The 16,487-nt window shown below is 56.3% G+C and overlaps 1 long non-coding RNA gene across 1 annotated transcript; it reads left to right on the top strand.

Moving 5' to 3' along the window:
- The first annotated feature begins 706 nt into the window (after positions 1 to 706).
- Positions 707 to 9,283, top strand: LOC131273566 (uncharacterized). Its single transcript, XR_009180819.1, has 2 exons — positions 707 to 1,068; positions 6,007 to 9,283. It is a non-coding gene; the product is annotated as an uncharacterized lncRNA (long non-coding RNA).
- Positions 9,284 to 16,487: the final 7,204 nt, after the last annotated feature.

Genomic DNA, 16,487 nt, shown 5'->3' with positions numbered 1-16,487 from the left:
CAGGGGCAAGCAGGTCCTTGGCACCTCACGGGCGCTCGACCTCCGTTTTATGAGTTTCTGTGCCCCCGGTTCCTCCTCTTTCCTTCTCTCTACCTCTAGGGTGTGTGATGGGCACAGCCCCCTGGGTCGGTTGTGTCGGGCGTTTGGACTGCTCGGAAGCAGCATGTGGGCAAAGGGGGCAGAGAAGGCAGATCCCGCGGGCGGCGGGCCCCGGCGCGGCTCGCGGCGTCCGAGCGTTCACCGGGCGGTCTCTGGCTTCGCTCCTGTTTCCCCTTGGGTCCGAGCTGGAGTCCCGTCCCTCGGGCTCGCCTGCCCGTAGGAAGCTCAGCGCGGTGGGGGCTGCCCAGTCCTCGTCCTGAGCTGGGAGCGACGCTCTTGGGGCAGCCCTGGGCCCCCTAGGACGTTCTCTCGCCCCCACTCGTGGGCCTGACCCCATGGGCGGCCTTTCCTGGCCTCAGTGATGCCTTAGTGGTGACCCGACAACTGCCTCTTCTAGATCTTGCGGTGAGCGCTGCGGCTGCCCTGCCTCCCGTTGGGTGATCACCTCGGCCACTGAGCCTCCCTGCCTCCTTTCATCCACGTTCCGGCGGAAGGCGATGCGTTTGGGCACGGCCTTTCGGCAGAAAGCTGCCCTGAGAAGCCGCGACGAGTCCCCCTTCCCTTTGCTTTCGGCAGCGGCTCCTCCCCGCGGCGGCCGGCAGTGCGGCCCTCTCTGTCGGGGGCTCCGCGCTGGACGGGTTTAGGGTCGTCCACACGCGGCGCCCCTCCCTGCGGGGGCTCTCGTCGTCCTCCCGGCTGTGCTCCTGCCTGCGCTGCTCTGCCCCGACCGGTGGGACGTGAGCAAAGGGCAGGAGCCGCGGCCCGGCGGCAGCTCTGAGCGCAGCGAGCCCTTCAGACGCGCTCGTCCCTCCGCCCTGCTCAGCGGCTCCCTCGGCCTGGCCGTGGGTCGAAGGCCACGGGGAGGAGAGCTTCAGCGGAATCGGGACAAACGCCGAGCAAGGGTGAGAAAAACACCAACATGTAGAGAAAGAGCCGGACCGTGATGAAAACATCCCAGGCTCCGTCAAGGTAACTCTCCAGCTCCTGCATTTCTAAGGCCGGATTCCTTGATTCTCTAAAAGACCCCGTTGTTTTTCTAATGAATTGCCTGTTTTCCTAAAGCTTGTTTGAGCTGGGTTTTATCACTTAGAAAAGAAAAATAACAGCAACACTAGCAATTTAGTTAGGTGCTTACTATAAGCCAAAGACTTCGTATTTAACTCACGTGTACACCTGCAGTAACCCACTTTATAGGTGAAGAAAGTGAGTCCGAAGATAGACATTAAGGACTTGCCCAGGGCGCTCAGCTAGGAACTGGCAGAGCCAGGCTTTGAACTTGGAATCTGACCCCAGGGCTGCACCTTTCACCAGAAGGATGTACTGTCTTTCTCCAAAAGGATGGCAGTGGTCGTCCTGTGGGCAGCTCTCAGCACCCGTCACCGAGTAAAGCATCCTCACGTCCCTAACTCATGTTTGGCTTCTAGTCCTCTGATCACAACCATTTAGGGACTGTACAGAATAAGAGCAGTTATCACTGTGCCCAGAGCACGTCTTTGGATTCTGGATCAAAGCATAGAGAAGGGAATCAACACCATGAAAAGGCCCTGCAGCTGCCATTTGTGGCCCACTGTTCCAGATGCTTGTGTGTGTGTGTCATCACTTCTCTACCTCAAAGTCCTGTTAAAGGCAAATCCATAAATAAGAACTTTAATTGTATTTTGAGTCGTACCTACCTCTGCTTCTCCATTCCCCACTCCTCTTTCATCAGGCAAATGCTTTTGCAGCATCTAAAATATAAGGAGAGCAGGAATTTCATTACACAGAAGGAGATGAGATGCAGCTGTCCTTTAGAGTAATTGAAGAGCCATGTCCCGTGAGAAGGTCAGTAACGGTGAAAAATAAAAACGCTGACATCAGTTCTAGTCCAGAGGGTGAGACATGGGCCTTGGCTGGAGTGTGTGAAGATGAGTGTTCTCTGGAAGGCTCTCCGGAGAGCTTTGTGGACAGCTCCCTGTGGCCGCCAAGGCCGTGGCAAAGAGGCCCCTCCGGCCAGCCCAGAGACAAGGCTTTCAGAAGTCAGGGGCTGCTCAGAGGGACGGGGGTATTTGTCCTAGGGCCCCAAACCTGGCTGCATTTCGGTGCATTATGCATTACTAATTCTCCATCAGCAAGGAATTAGATCTCCTTTGGCCAGTCATAGCAGGTGCTCTAATAATTTTTGAATAAATTAAAGGTTAATCACTGCTTCAACATACTGAGTATTCTCTATGCCAGGGAGCGAAAGTCTGGATGGTTTTATCGGCTTGCCTTATTTTAATCCTCCTAACAGTTCCATGATTGTCTCCATTTCACAGATGAGGAAAGACAGGTGAGGGAGCTGGGTCAAGGTCACACAGCTAAGGGCAGAGCTGGGTCTGTTTCCCAAACCTGTGCTTTAAAACGCCTCCATCTGTGGCCTCGCCAGGGTAGCTGAAACCGAAGAAGCTCAGCAAGGGGTTTCTGGAAGGAGAAGTGCTAGAGTGTGTGTCGGCTCTATCGTCACTTGCTTCTCAGAGAACCGGCTCCTTCACAGCCCTGGCAGGGCTAACAGAGGAATTTGGGGCTTGCTGCTCTGTTGGCGTGCTCAGCTTTTTCCTCCAAAATGAGCTTGCGTGGCTTTTGTTCAGCCTGGTCCATCTGGCCCCTGCTCTGCACCACCGTGGACCCCGGCTGGAGTTCTCCATGTCATCGTGACCGCTGGCCGCTCTGTCTGCCTTGGGGCATTGTCACGGGCACAGCATGGTGTGTTGACCTTGCTAGCCACTGAACTGGCGTCTCGGAGGCTGGCCCGCAGTTCTGCTCAATTCATGCATGTGGAGGAATTCAAGGATGGCTGTTTCCACTTGGAGGGATGATTTGACTAGTCTTCTTTAAGGCACCGCAAAGGGCCAGTCGCCCCCTAAGCTGATTCTGTCACCTGGGAGAGCTGTTGGCCAGGCCGGCAGGGCGGGAACACTGGACCCACCGCCCTGGGCCTTGCCCTGCCCCTTCTGGGCGGCTAGCGGGCCAGAGCATGTCTCCTGGGTGGTCTTCCCGTGGCGAGAACATTCTTGCCTTCTGCTCTGGGCCCCGCGGAGCTGTTGTCAGAATCGATCATCTCAAGGGTGATTTGCAAACGCCTGTCACTCAATACATCGGGGGAGCCTCCTGTAGAAAACGAGCATTCCTGGAGCCTCAGCAAATGCCACAGGACAGGCAGAGGCTGGCTCTCGGGATAGAGTAAGCCTCACAGAGTCCCAGCGGGGGACGGCGGGGTGCACTGCGAGGATGGGTTGCCGCCAGGGCTGGCGAGGGGAGCTCCCTGGGGTGCTCGTACAACACGATGCAGTGAGAGGGTACAAGATCTGGTCAATTATTAATCCCTCCAGGGTGACATTCCCCCTCTGGGGACCCTCATTTAAGAGAAGGTGGCCCCAAACCTCCGCTTCCACAGCCAGGCCCTTGCTAAGGATGTGCACTCCCCGGAGAGCCTCCTGTCCCTGTGTTCCCTTCTCAGCCACCCTGGGGGTGCTAGCTCAGCACCTACCTGCACCCCAAACTCAGCACCATGGCTTGATTCTGCTGGGGGCCCCACTATTAGAAGATATGGGGAGAGACTGGAGGTAGGGGGCCCAGGACAGTGAGCTCACAGCTCTGTCACACATGGGGGGTGAGTGTGAGCTGTGTACATCCTCGCTCCCCTTCCTGTCCCTGCTCGGGACCCCGCGGGCTCCCGGAGGTGCAGGCAGCCAGCTGAGCGCACAGCTTCCCGTGACACTGCCACCCCTCAGCCCCGGCGGGGGCCCCAGAGCAGACCCTGGGCTGCCCGGCACCCCAAAGCGGCCCAGAGCTGTGATTAAACCAGGGAAAGGGAAGCGGTTGTGGCTCCATCAGGTGGGCTCCCGTCTACCATAAGGGGGCCCTGGGTTTGCGTCCCGGGGCCTCCTTGTGAAGGCAGGCTCACCCACACGCTGCAGAGAGCTGCCTGGCCTGCAGATGCCACAGAGAGCCAACTCAGCAAGGTGACGCATCAACAACAAAAAAGGGAGATAAGCAAAAAAAAACAAAAAAAAACAGGGAAATTCCTCCTTGCTCTTTTTAAAAAATTGTGGCAATGTATCTATAACATGAAGTTCTCCATTTGAACTATTTTTAAGAATACAGTTCAGGGAAGCAGATTTGGCTCACCTGATAGAGCGTCCACCTACCACATGGGAGGTCCAGGGTTCAAACCCAGGGCCTCTGACCCGTGTGATGAGCTGGCCCATGCGCAGTGCTGATGCATGCAAGGAGTGCCCTGCCACACAGGGGTGTCCCCTGCGTAGGAGAGCTACACGGGTAAGGAGTGCACCCCGCAAGGAGAGCCGCCCCAAGCGAAAAAAGTGCAGCCTGCCTAGGAGTGGCACCGCATAGACAGAGAGCTGACACAGCAAGACAACGCAACAAAAAAGAGACACAGATTCCCGGTGCCGCTGACAAGACTACAAGTGGACCCAGAAGAAAGCACAGCAAATGGACACAGAGGGCGGACAATGGGGAAAGGCAGAAGGGTAGAGAAATAAATAAAAAATAAATTAAAAACAAAACAAAAAACAATTCAATGGTAATGATTACATTCAAATGTTGTGCCACCCTCGCTCCCATGCATTACCAAAACTTTTTCATCGCCTCCAGCAGAAGCTCTGCCCACCCAGCAGTAACAACCGCGCCTGTCCCCAGGCCCCATCACCTCTCATCTACTTCCTGTCTCTATGAATTTGCTGGTTCTAGACATGGCATTTACGTGGCATCCTACAGACTCGTCTTCCCTGGCTCACGGCTCAGCGTAAGGTTCGTCCACGTTACAGCGTGCATCAGGGCTGCATTTATTTGGGTGACTGCCTAGCAGTCCATGGATGGGCAGGTCACGTTTTGTTTCTCCATCGTCTGTGGGAGGACCCTGAGGTGCTCCACCTTTCAGCTGGTGTGAATGAGGCCGCGATGAGCACTGGTGTCCGAGGACTGCCCGGCCCTGGGCTGCTGCATTCCGTGTGGGGCACCCAGGACACAGAGACGTTGGCAACGCAATCGGTGCAGGAGGTGCTGGCCTGGGAGAGAAACCTGGGTCCACCGCCCGGCCCAGGAATACGCCTCCGGCTGATCACAGAGCCGGGAGGGTCTGTCGGCCCTCCTCCTCTCAGGGAGCTTTCTCTCTGGAAGGCCTTCCATGGTGGTGGGAGGGTTGCCCACCCGTTGTCCAGACAAGGACGCGTCCCCGGTACGCAGTCCAAGCCGGGGCTTCCCCTGCAGAGGAGCCAGCGACCTCTGGCTCTGGGGTCAGATTCCATGCAAATCAATGACCAATTCCAGAACCGTGGCTTTTCTGAGCCTCGGCTTCCATGTAAAATGGCAATGAGACGTTTTCCATTTTTTCCACAGGTTACCGTGAGGTTCAGATGAATTAACATATGTGAAAGGACACACTTTATTTCACACACGATCCTAATATAAGGTGTTACAAGGCATAAAGTATGCGGAGGGGGTCTGCTTTCAGATTCCAGACTCGCCCCGGATCTGTGCCTGGAATTGAAGGGGTGTTGGGGATAAACTCAAATTTTACCATTTTTGTCAAGGGAAACTTGGAAAACAAAATTCCAAAATGGCTCATATTTGCACGAAGCAGCTGATATTCCTTAGGAGTCCAGGCTCAGTTCAGTTCTCATTTTAGAAAGTGTTTAAGGGGAGCCGATGTGGCTCGGTGGTTGAGTGCTGGCTTCCCACACATGAGGTCCAGGGTTCAATCCCTGGCCCCGGTACCTCAAAAACAAACCAACAGAAAATCCAGGTTTTAAGACTTGAAAAACGAAGTGTTTAAACAGTGTGGCTGAGCTTGGGGTAATTAAAAAAGTGTTCAGATGATGTGCACAAGGTACTAAATTTCTGCTGTTTTTGTGCTCTTTTGTCATGCAGGCAATGTCCTCTTTCTCGGCTCAGCTGCCCGTGTGTCCATCGGAGGGCATCAGTATAGACAGTCACAAAGCTAACTGCTTCCACCCATCTTCGTAACGCAGCAGGATGATAAGAAGAGCTGTGACAGTCTTCTAGTGCATTGACTAAAAACCTCTCCCCTGGCTCGGGGCGCTTGCTCTGACATCTCACGGCTGATACTCACAGACGTGTCATTCTCCTCTGGGAAGTTCCCGGGCGTCCCTCAGCTCTGTCTGCAGCAGGGTGGCCCTGCCTGTGCCCATGCTTCTTTATCTCCAGGATGTTCTAGTCTCTCTCCCCCTTGGCATAAGGCATTGGGATTTGGCTGAGCAGTGTTAAATTTGAAATGTCTTTCAGATATCCAAGTAGAGTGGACATGTAGATGTGGGTATTAGTTATTATTATATAACAAATAGCCCCAGAACTCAGTGGCTTAAAACAACAAAGGTCGATTACTTGTGTTTCTCTGGTTTGGGCCTCCGGCTGTGGCTGAACTGGGTATCTGCTGAGTGGCTCACACCTGGCTCACCAGACTGAGGTTAAGGAGCTGTGGTCTTGCCAGAAGGTTCTCCTAGAGAAGCGTCTGCTTCTGAGCCCAAACAAGATTTGGTTCCCCACTGGCTCTGGGACTCAGGGCCCCAGTTCTCACTGGCTGATGGGCTCAGGGCCCCAGGGCCCACTGGCTAATGGGCTTGAGGCTCCATTTACTCACCTGCTGCTGACCAGTGGCTGCCCTCATTTCCTTACCGGATGGGCCTCTCCCTGGGTTTGCTGGCTTCCATCAGAGTGAACCACTGAGGCAGTGGGAGAGGGCCATCAAGATGGGAGCCAGTCTCTTTGTAACCTTATCTGGGAGGTGGCATCCTATCACTCCTGTCACGTTTCAATCTTTAGAAGCGAGTCCCTAGGCCCAGCTCGTATCCACAGGGAGAGGACCCCACAGGGCACGGGTTCCACAAAGCAGGGTGATTGTGGGTCGTCTTCGAGGTTGTCCACTACAATATGTAATTCTGGTGATGGAGGGAGAGGCCTGGGCTGCAGATGGCCACTGGGGAGCTGTCAGGCGGCTTGGAGAGAAGAAGACAAGGACGGAAGGACTAGAGAGAAGAGGCTGAGGCCTGGGAATTCCTTGAGGACTCTGAATATGGGAAGGAGCAAGCAAAGGAGAAAGAGAAGCAGGACCGGTGAATTCTGGTAGAGTGGGCTGCAGTTCACCAGAAATGCCCTGCTAGGTCCACTGTCAGGTTCCGGCTGATAGGGTCATCCTAACCTCCTGGGAAATGGAGAAGAAAGACCAGGCAGAGGGCAGGCAGTACGAAGCAGAAGGCATCTGCATAACAGAGAACGAGCTTGGCGGCTCCCACACGTCATTTCCCAGGACTCTGATCAGCGCGTTTAGGCCTCAGCGGGCGCTGCTGGCTGAGTCAGCACCGGCAGGCTGCAGGAGCAAAGGGTTTGACTTTGCGCAGAGTCCCCCTGGAGCTGAATTTCCAGCCAGGCAGTCAAATGTGAAAAGGTGCAATTAAGCAAATAGAAATAAATAAATGAGGAAAATAATAACAGCCACCAGCAGTGAATTAGTGGCAGCACAGACTGTTCCCTGGGGCTGAAGGCACTCGCCCAGCCTAGCATTCGGCCCGCTGGCTGGGATGCGACAGCCAGCTAAAGCTGACCATGGCCTTGGCTTCAAGGAACCTGCAGCTGGGGAGGACACAGCCGGAACCGCACAGTCCCACGGCCACGTGGAAACAAGAGGGGAGATCATGGCCCTGAAAGCCGAGGAATAGGGGAATTTGACCTTGTCGGGGACAACCAGAACAGCTCGCCTGAGGAAATGATGCTGCAGGTGAGACCTAAAATCTTAAGGCAGGGAAGCGGATTTGGCCCAACGGATAGGGCGTCCGCCTACCACATGGGAGGTCCGCGGTTCAAACCCTGGGCCTCCTTGACCCATGCAGAGCTGGCCCATGCGCAGTGCTGATGCGCGCAAGGAGTGCCCTGCCACGCAGGGGTGTCCCCCCTGTAGGGGAGCCCCATGCGCAAGGAGTGCACCCCGTAAGGAGAGCCGCCCAGCACAAAAAATATGCAGCCTGCCCAGGAATGGTGCCGCACACACAGAAAGCTGACACAAGATGACGCAACAAAAAGAAACCCAGATTCCTGGTGCTGCTAATAAGGATAGAACTGGTCACAGAAGAACACACAGTGAATGGACACAGAGAGCAGACAAGTGGGGGGGGGGGGCAGGGAAGGGGAGAGAAATAAATAAAAAATAAATCTTAAAAAAAAAATCTTAAGGCAGTATAAAAAATACCCCAAACTTGGAAATAAAGCAAAAGGATGACCTGCATGACCTTCCAATGATTGCATCCAATGATGCAATGATGCACGGCCCACCTGTGGCTATCCCAAAACAGACATGAAGACACGTTCAACTCCTGACCCCCGTGCTCTGGTGGGAACCCACTGGCAATGCTATTCTCAGTTGAGGTGTGGCCAAGCCTTACTCCAATACGGTTCAAGTCCTTATAAGCTTATAAGCTGGCAAACGTAGAAGCCAGCAGTCCATGGAAACCAGAGGACAGGGCGACGACCCCTGCAGGGGGAGGAGGCGGGCAGCGCCAGGCGGTGCCTTGCTGGGAGACCGCCAGCCTACAAAACCCACGACCAGTTCTGCTGTGCAAGCCGACCAGCGTGCGCTGCTTGTGGTGGGCGCCCGGGCAGCAAGACGCCCTCCGAGAAGGAGCACAGCTCCAGGGGATACACCTGATTACGGCCCAAGCTGTGTGAAGTCTCATGGCAACTTACAGAAGCTCGCTCGGTTGCAAATGACTTTTGTCTATAGAGATGTGAACATTTCTACAAAGATAACTCAAACGTTTACAGTTTTGTTGTCCTGTAGGATATTAACCCATTTTATCGAACTTAAATTTATTTGTTTTCCTTGCCTGAGTATATAAATTTCTGCCCCATAAAGACTTTTTGGGCCAGTGTGCCACCCTGCCGGCTCCCTCACCCAAAAGGTAAATAGGTCTTCAGCAGGTGCTCTGTATAGAGTGTACATGATCATGCTTCCAGTCATTTAAAACTCCTACTTTGGGAGGAGCGGAGGGCATTAGGAAAGTATCGTTGGTACTATTTACTGGACCAGGACTTTAGGAAAACTAAGAAAACATGGGAAAATCTAGGAATGTAGTAGTTGTATTCATGGAGTTACTGGACTCATGAATAAAATAGAGTGACTAAGTTGTTTACTTAAGGTGCCCGAGTTGAGGCCTGTGGCTTCCCATCACCTGATAAAATTAAAAATTCACCTAAAAAAGAGTTTCCCTCCGGCCGTTCCCTTTCCATACTTGGCTGTTTTGCCCGTGAGGCATCGTCCACTCTTGTCCAAGGCTGGCGGCCTCCATGTTGCCCTTGGACAGGCCATCTCCCGTACCCTCCTTGCCTGGCCAGGAACTGAGTTCAGCCAATGGTCCCTCAGCAGGTGTCTACAAACTGCCCTTCCCTTCTGTCCCCATGGCTACCCCCACCCCAGCGGCCGAGGACGCATGAGGACTTACTGGATACTCGGGAGTCTCTCAGTCAAGCCTTTCCAACATGTGGCTGCCCAATGGATCTCCTGGTAAAACTGCAGCTTCCGCCTGTCACCACCCCCCTTAACATGCTCTGGGCCCAGTCTCATTGCAGGCGTTCAGAAGCTTTGCGCTGGCAAAACCAAGCGAGGCGCTGGCTGACAGAGATTCTCCTTCCACGCAGCCTCCACACGCCCGCCCCTCCCCCAGGGCTGCCCCCCGGTGGGTTTTATGCCCGGATTGCCAAACCAGGGGACCCATTGAGCTCTTGAACGTTCCTCCAGTGGGGAGGGCTGGGGCTGGGGACATCGGCCAGCGGGGGCACGGCAGGGTGGCTGGGGCTGAGGGTCTCTCCGTACCCGGAATGGCCTCTCAGTCTCCAAACTCCACGCTCCCTCTCAGAGGCAGGCGGACTGTGTCCCTGATTCTGGAGGCAGGATGGGGGGCGCCTTCCTCCCCCTTCCTGCCCTAGGATCTAGCACCTCCTCTCATGGTAAGTCGAGCGCCCTGGTTTTTGCAGGAGGCCACAGCAGGTTTGAAGAGCCAACCCTCTCCTGCCTCTTCTCCTTGGCTTCTCAGACCCTCCGGCGTCAACCACCCAGTGGCTCTCTTTGCTCCTGTGTGTTCTCCTTTTCCGTATCTTGCTTTTACAAGCTTCCCCCCCGGGGGTGACTTGTCCTCCCCTTGGCTGGCTAAGTCTACTCTTTCTTTAAGGTCTGACTTGAGCCTCAATCGGACTTCACGTCCCGGGCAAGCCCGCCCTTCTTCAAGCATCGGGGCCCGGGACTCTCTTAAGATGCCTTACGAGGGAAGCGGACTTGGCCCAGTGGTTAGGGCATCCGCCTACCACATGGGAGGTCCGCGATTCAAACCCCGGACCTCCTTGACCCGTGTGGAGCTGGCCCATGCGCAGTGCTGATGCGCGCAAGGAGTGCCGTGCCACGCAGGGGTGTCCCCCGCGTAGGGGAGTCCCACGCGCAAGGAGTGTGCCCCGTAAGGAGAGCCGCCCAGTGCAAAAGAAAGTGCAGCCTGCCCAGGAACGGCGCCGCACACACGGAGAGCTGACACAACAAGATGACGCAATAAAAAGAAACAGATTCCTGTGCCGCTGACAACAACAGAAGCAGACAAAGAAGACGATGCTTCAAATAGACACAGAAAACAGACAACTGGGATGGGGGGGTAAATAAATAAATAATAAACCTTTAAAAAAAAAAAAGATGCCTTATGCCACCTTCTGCTCTGCTTTAGTCACCTCCCAAGTGTCCCCGTTATCCCCTGTGGCTCTAAGGTCTCCTGTTTAGTGGGCCAGCATTTGATTCTGTGTGATGACAGGACGCATTTGACACCAGACAGCCTCAGTGCCTTCCTGCTCTTTGACTTGGGGTAGAATTCCCAGACACAAAGCCCTACAAACAAGGAAACAGTCGTTGCCTTGTTGAGCTGGGGTCTGGCTGAGAGGGGAGGCAGCCCCTGCTCAGCTCTCAGGGGGGCTTATGCCATTTGGGAGCTGAGTGAGCCTGGCCCCCAGCGCCCCACCTCCATCTCCTAAGGTTTCGTGATCCTTGGCAGAGTTGGCTTTCTTCAGCTCCCTTTCAGACCTGGGAGGAAATGAGGAAGGTCCTGGAGGGGCTGGCAGGGGGTGGGAGAGAGGGGGTACTTCCTGGGGGGACGGGGGGAGGGGGGTGCTGGGGATGGGGCCAAGGCTGGGAGGCTTGGAAATCAAATGTGTATTTCACAGTTTGGTCTTGAGCTGACCTGTTTGCAATAAAAACATTTGGTTTGATTTCAACTGAATCCAACCCATGACGTAAATCTTGAAGCATTTCGAGACACATTCCTTTTAGACCTCAGAAAATGTCTTTACAAAAAGCATGAGGGGTGGAAACAAGTAGTTCCTGGAATTTGCTCCAGTCTGAGACGTCACGTTTAGAGTGTGAGCTGTGGAAATAATTCGGAGATTAAAATTCAAGCTCTCAGTGTACCGTGTCAGTTACAAATGAATTATTTGTCATCTCATCCCATTGGACGGACAGTGTCTCTTTAAATGCTCTTCCCGCGCTCACGCAGGCCTGTTGTCATCAGCAGATGGCCCTACCTTCCCCCACCACCCCTTTAAGCAGACCCTTCTAATGGCTAATGTCCTGCAGTGGCGGAGCCATTAGAGGGGACAGGCCATTACCGTCCTGTCTGGCAAGCTTCCAATGCTCGTGGGGACTGCCTCTCTTTCTCACTGGATTTTTTTATGGATGACTCAGAGCCCAGTGGCGGGTGAAAATCAGAACAAGGAGGGCAGAGGGTGATGGTCGTTCTTTTTCAGGACATGTCCAAAAGGGAGATTCCTTTGTCAGGACAATGGCAGAGGTCAGCTGCGGGGCGAGAGCGAGCCCAGAAAGTACCCGGGTGTACCCAGCGCCTGGCCCTCGTCGCCGTGACATCCAGCCCCCCGTCCTTCCCTGTTTGCGCAGGAGAAGCCGAGCTGCCGCCAGCCCAGCCCAGAGCCACGTGGCAGCCGGGCTGGGACTGCTCTGGACCACTGCCACCCAGCGGCGCTTCCGAGGCACGACAGCCCACGTCAAGGGCCTGGGGACGCTGTCCTGCAGCTAAAGGCGGAAAAGGGACAGGGGCGCAGCAGGCAGCCTGGAATTGTGGGGCAGAGCTGCAGAGAAGCACGCGCCGTAGCACCAAGACGGGTGTCTGGAGAAGGTTAAGGAGAGTGGGTGGCAGAAGAATGGAGACAGGCAGCAGGGATAGAGAGGAAAGAAAGGAAGGCAGAGATGGTGCATCTGATGCCCTTTTTCTAAGGGGAAGAAACACACAATTTCTCTCAGGGGGAGCTGAGAAAGACGACGGGAAGATGAGGCAATGGACCTCTCCCCAGAATCTGCCTCGATATGGAAAGCCCAGTATCCCACGTGTCTGGGCTCTTGAGGATCCATTTTAACCTCTTAGGGGAAATTTTTAAAAATCTTTCCCAATGTGGAGGCAGGTGGCCTTTGCACCCCCTTGCTGGGAGAGTCTGGGTAACCGCTCTTTCTAGAAACCCTTTTAAAGGGCTGGGACCCTGGTCTAGTGGGAGTGAGTAGGGTGGAACCCAGTGGGAAGGTAGCTGTCCCACTCCACGGCAGAGCTGCTAACAGGGTGGGGCCTTTGGGCCTGTGGGTATTTTTTGCTTGACTCACATAGTGTTTCTCATTAAAATCCTGCTTTCTGGCTTCTTTTGAAAAAACCTGCTGATGTGAGAACCCCAGGCCCTCTTTCCCACTTGGCAGCGATCTGTGCTGGAGCCAGGTCAGCCTGCTTCCTTGGGCAGGGCCCGGCCTCTCCAGCTGGCCTCGGCGCCCAGCCAGCCTGGCCACCCAGGCACCGCCTGGCCTCCGTGGACACTTGAGAGCCACCTCGGTTGACATCAGTAACGCGCACCGTCCAAGCACACGCCTTTCCACTTAGCAGACTCCTGAGGCATGCCAGCTCCGTTAGACAGCGTCAGAGCACGGAGGGGCCTGATTCACGCACGCCCGCTTGGTGCTCCACGGAAACACAGCGAGAGGTGTTGGTGCTTGTTTTTTTCCCCCCTTGCTTGCCTTTTGTAGAAATCAGAAGCAGGATTCACCAGGTGTCGAAATAAAACTTTTTCAGGATTGCCAGTTTGGCTGCACCGAGTCACAGGTTGATTTCGACCTAGCGCACACTCCAGCGCGGGCTGGAGGCGGGCGGGCAGAGCGCAGCCCGCTGTTGACTCTGGCACTAATCACCAGCGTGTTTACAGGAAAATGCCCTCATCGGCTTCCAGCAGCTCCAGCCACTCAGCCGTGTAAGAGTTGTCTTCAGAGTCAATTGCCTGTCATTTCGCTGATTGATGTTGAGCAACTGCGAGGACCCCTCGAGGTATTCGTAGCGAGCTTGATGATTCCCGGCTTATAAAGTGCAGTGGGCAGAGCACTTCAGCTCAAATTCCCATCAAGACGGGATTTAGCTCCCCAGCCCTGCTGCTCCTGTTTGCGGCGTGAGTACTCTAGATAAGCGGAAACCAGTACGCCCTAAACGCTGGGCGAAATGCAGCCTGGGTTTCTCCAAATGGAGTCTGAATCCAAATGGCCTTTCAGACCCTGGCTAGGGAAGTGTTTCTAGCCGTCTCTAAAAGAGTGGTCACATGCGCTTTTCCCCCAAACCTTTTTACGACGACGGAGTCCAGCTGCTGCAGGGGCAAGACCGGAACCCAGAGAAGATTGGAGGAGCCTGGGAAACACGCTTCCCTCACTGCCGGCCTGGAATCTTAAATTTCAACCGGCAGAATCTAATTTCTTTGAAATAAATTGCTCTGCAACAGAGGTTTTCTTTTTAAAATGAAAATATCACCGGGATGGGTGACCTGTTAAATACTAACCCATCAGCTGCTGGTTTAGCTCCAAGTTTAATGAAGCATCAGCCTCCCTTCCATGTCAGTTCCCTCTCACACACAACGGAAAATTCAGAACAACTGCTCCTCACTGCTGGGCCGATCGTAGCTCACAAAGGACTTTAACAGGCGCTACTAATGGTCAGAAGCCCATTGCCTCAAAGGCGGCTTGTGCTGTAGAGGGGAGGGCCACGCGCTGGAGGAACGGGACAGGTCGCCCCTCGCTCTGAACTCAGATTTCTCCTTTCTAAAATGGGTTCTCTCCGCCTTTTGGGGTCCAGCACTGCAAACAGCACAGAGGTGTCCAGGCAGCAGAGGGGGTGGGTTTAGATTCCTGTCTTAGCTTATAAGTGTCAGGGACAACTATGGACATGATGGGGTTGCCCAGGAAGAGGGTAGCTTGGGGGGAAGTGGGACAACAAGCAGACTGAACCCCCAAACCAGAGCATGGATGGCAAAGGGACCCAGGGAAGAAAGCCAAGGTGGCACCTCCAGCGAGGTGAGGGGAGAACCCGCAGAGAGGAGCTGACTGGACCCCAGGAGCCACGGGGCTCTGGCCCCGTCTCAGGAAGCTGAAAGGGGCAAAGCAGAACCGCACGCAGCAACCGAGGACCTTCTCATCGCAATACCAGCCAGTGCAAAGCCAAGCAGCCAAGAGCAAGCGCGTGTGCCCCAGGAGGTTCCGGAGGGGAGGGGACCGGGACCAGTGAGGGTCCTCAGTTCCTGGGTGGGGGGGGATTGAGCTGGTTTTCCAGGAGGGAATGGCCTGGACCAGCACCGAGGCAAGGAAGGGCCGTCCCAGGTGCCGGCGAGCTGGGCGCGCGAGGGCGAGCCCTGAACTAGCTGCTCAGGACGGGGCTGCGGGGACCTCTTGTGCTCCGAGCATGTTTCTTCCAAGTGGGAATCTTCTTCTCCAATCCAGACTTTTAAAAAAAATTTCCTTTAGTGTGGGCACAAGTCCCCTGTGCCTTGAGTCACTTGGGCTGCGGATTTCCTCCCCGCTGGTCCCTCTGGGTAACCTGGCCCCCCAGCCCACACCTTGAATTCCCCCACCTGAGGGTCCTGGCTTCGGGCTGGCTTAAATGCTCAGCCCAAGGGGCCTCCAGGGCTCAGGGAGAGGCGCGCGGGTGGAAGGGGCGGGAGACGGGGAGTCTGTGGCCTGGGTTGGGGCCACTGCCATTGAGTGACTGCGTGAGGTCAGGCCGCTCCTTAGGGTGGGGCAGGTGCTGGGGTGCTCCCTGGGGCAGGGGACACGCTAAACGCAGTGGCCAGGCGCGGCCCTTGGGCACAGGGAGGCCCGTGAGAGCAGAGGCCCGGGAGCCCACACGGGAGTGAGCAGGAGGCGGGTGTGCCCGTTGCCTCCGGCAGGGGCACCCCAGGAAGGCACCCGCTGCTCCGGCCGAGTGCTCGTCTCCCAGGAGGGCAGCAGCCACTGTCCCCTGAGCTGCTGACAGTGTGGGCGAGAGTGGAGGAGGGCTGAGTGGGCACCCCAAGGACGGGGGAGGGGGTGGTGGCCCGCTCTGGCCACGGCTGCGCGGCGCCCTTGAGTGGGAGGGGGCCTGAGCCTGGAGGTGGAGGGTGGGCTGGTCCCAGGGAGCCTGGGCCAGCTGTGAGGGTGGAGGGAGGCACATCTGGAGAGCTGGAAAGCTGCGAGTCAAGGCCGACACCTCGCCACGGCGTAGCAGGAGCCGTCCCCGGAAGGGACAGGCCGGCGGCTGTGGGCAGGGGGTGGTCCCGACCCTGCCTCGGGGCAGCCCGGGACCCAGCCCTGCACCCAGCGGCCCGGGTGCCCCCGCGTGGCGCCCCACCCTGCCCAGCGCCAAGCACTGCCCCACCTGGGGGCTGGGATGTGGGTCGGGGTCACCGCCAGGGCCTGCGGGTGCCCAGGGCAGCCACCCCGGCCGCCTCCAGAGCCCCCCATCTACCCAGCGGGCTCACACCAGGCAGCCCACATCTCCTCCCTGGGGCTCCGTTTGAACTCGAGCTCTGCAAAGCCCGAGCAGCAATAAAGCAGGAACGCAGGGGGGCTGGGGGGAGCCCGGGAGGCTCTCCTCCGCGGGGCGCGGGAAGCCCTGGGTGCCCCTTCGTTCCCACGCTCAGCCTCCCCTCTCCCACCCGAAGCCGCTCACGACCCACGTCGGTGCCTCGTGGGAGAGGGAGCAGCAGGCCCTGTTTGGCAGAAAGCTATGAATTCCCGGGGGGAACGGCTGTCGGAGGGGCCCATCCGATTAGCTCGCCTGTCGGGGAAGCAGAATAAACAGTTGAGGGGCTGCGACGTGGCTGTCGCCTGGCCCTGGATTTCTCGTTTGTTCTCTTGGCTAAGAGGCCTCCCGGGGCAGCGCTGGGCAGGGGCAGGCGAGGAAAGAGCCCGAGCTTCCGCCTTTCTCCTCTCCAGGCGCCTCGGCCTCGGGCCTCCCTGTGAGCTCCTCCCCTGGGAAGCCCCGAGACCCTCGCCCCCAGCTCTGCCGAGTCTGAGCCAGGCCTGGGAA

This window comes from Dasypus novemcinctus, chromosome 15 (assembly GCF_030445035.2).
Source record: "Dasypus novemcinctus isolate mDasNov1 chromosome 15, mDasNov1.1.hap2, whole genome shotgun sequence".
Taxonomy (NCBI): Eukaryota; Metazoa; Chordata; class Mammalia; order Cingulata; family Dasypodidae; genus Dasypus; species Dasypus novemcinctus.
This window is presented reverse-complemented; position numbering and strand designations above follow the sequence as displayed.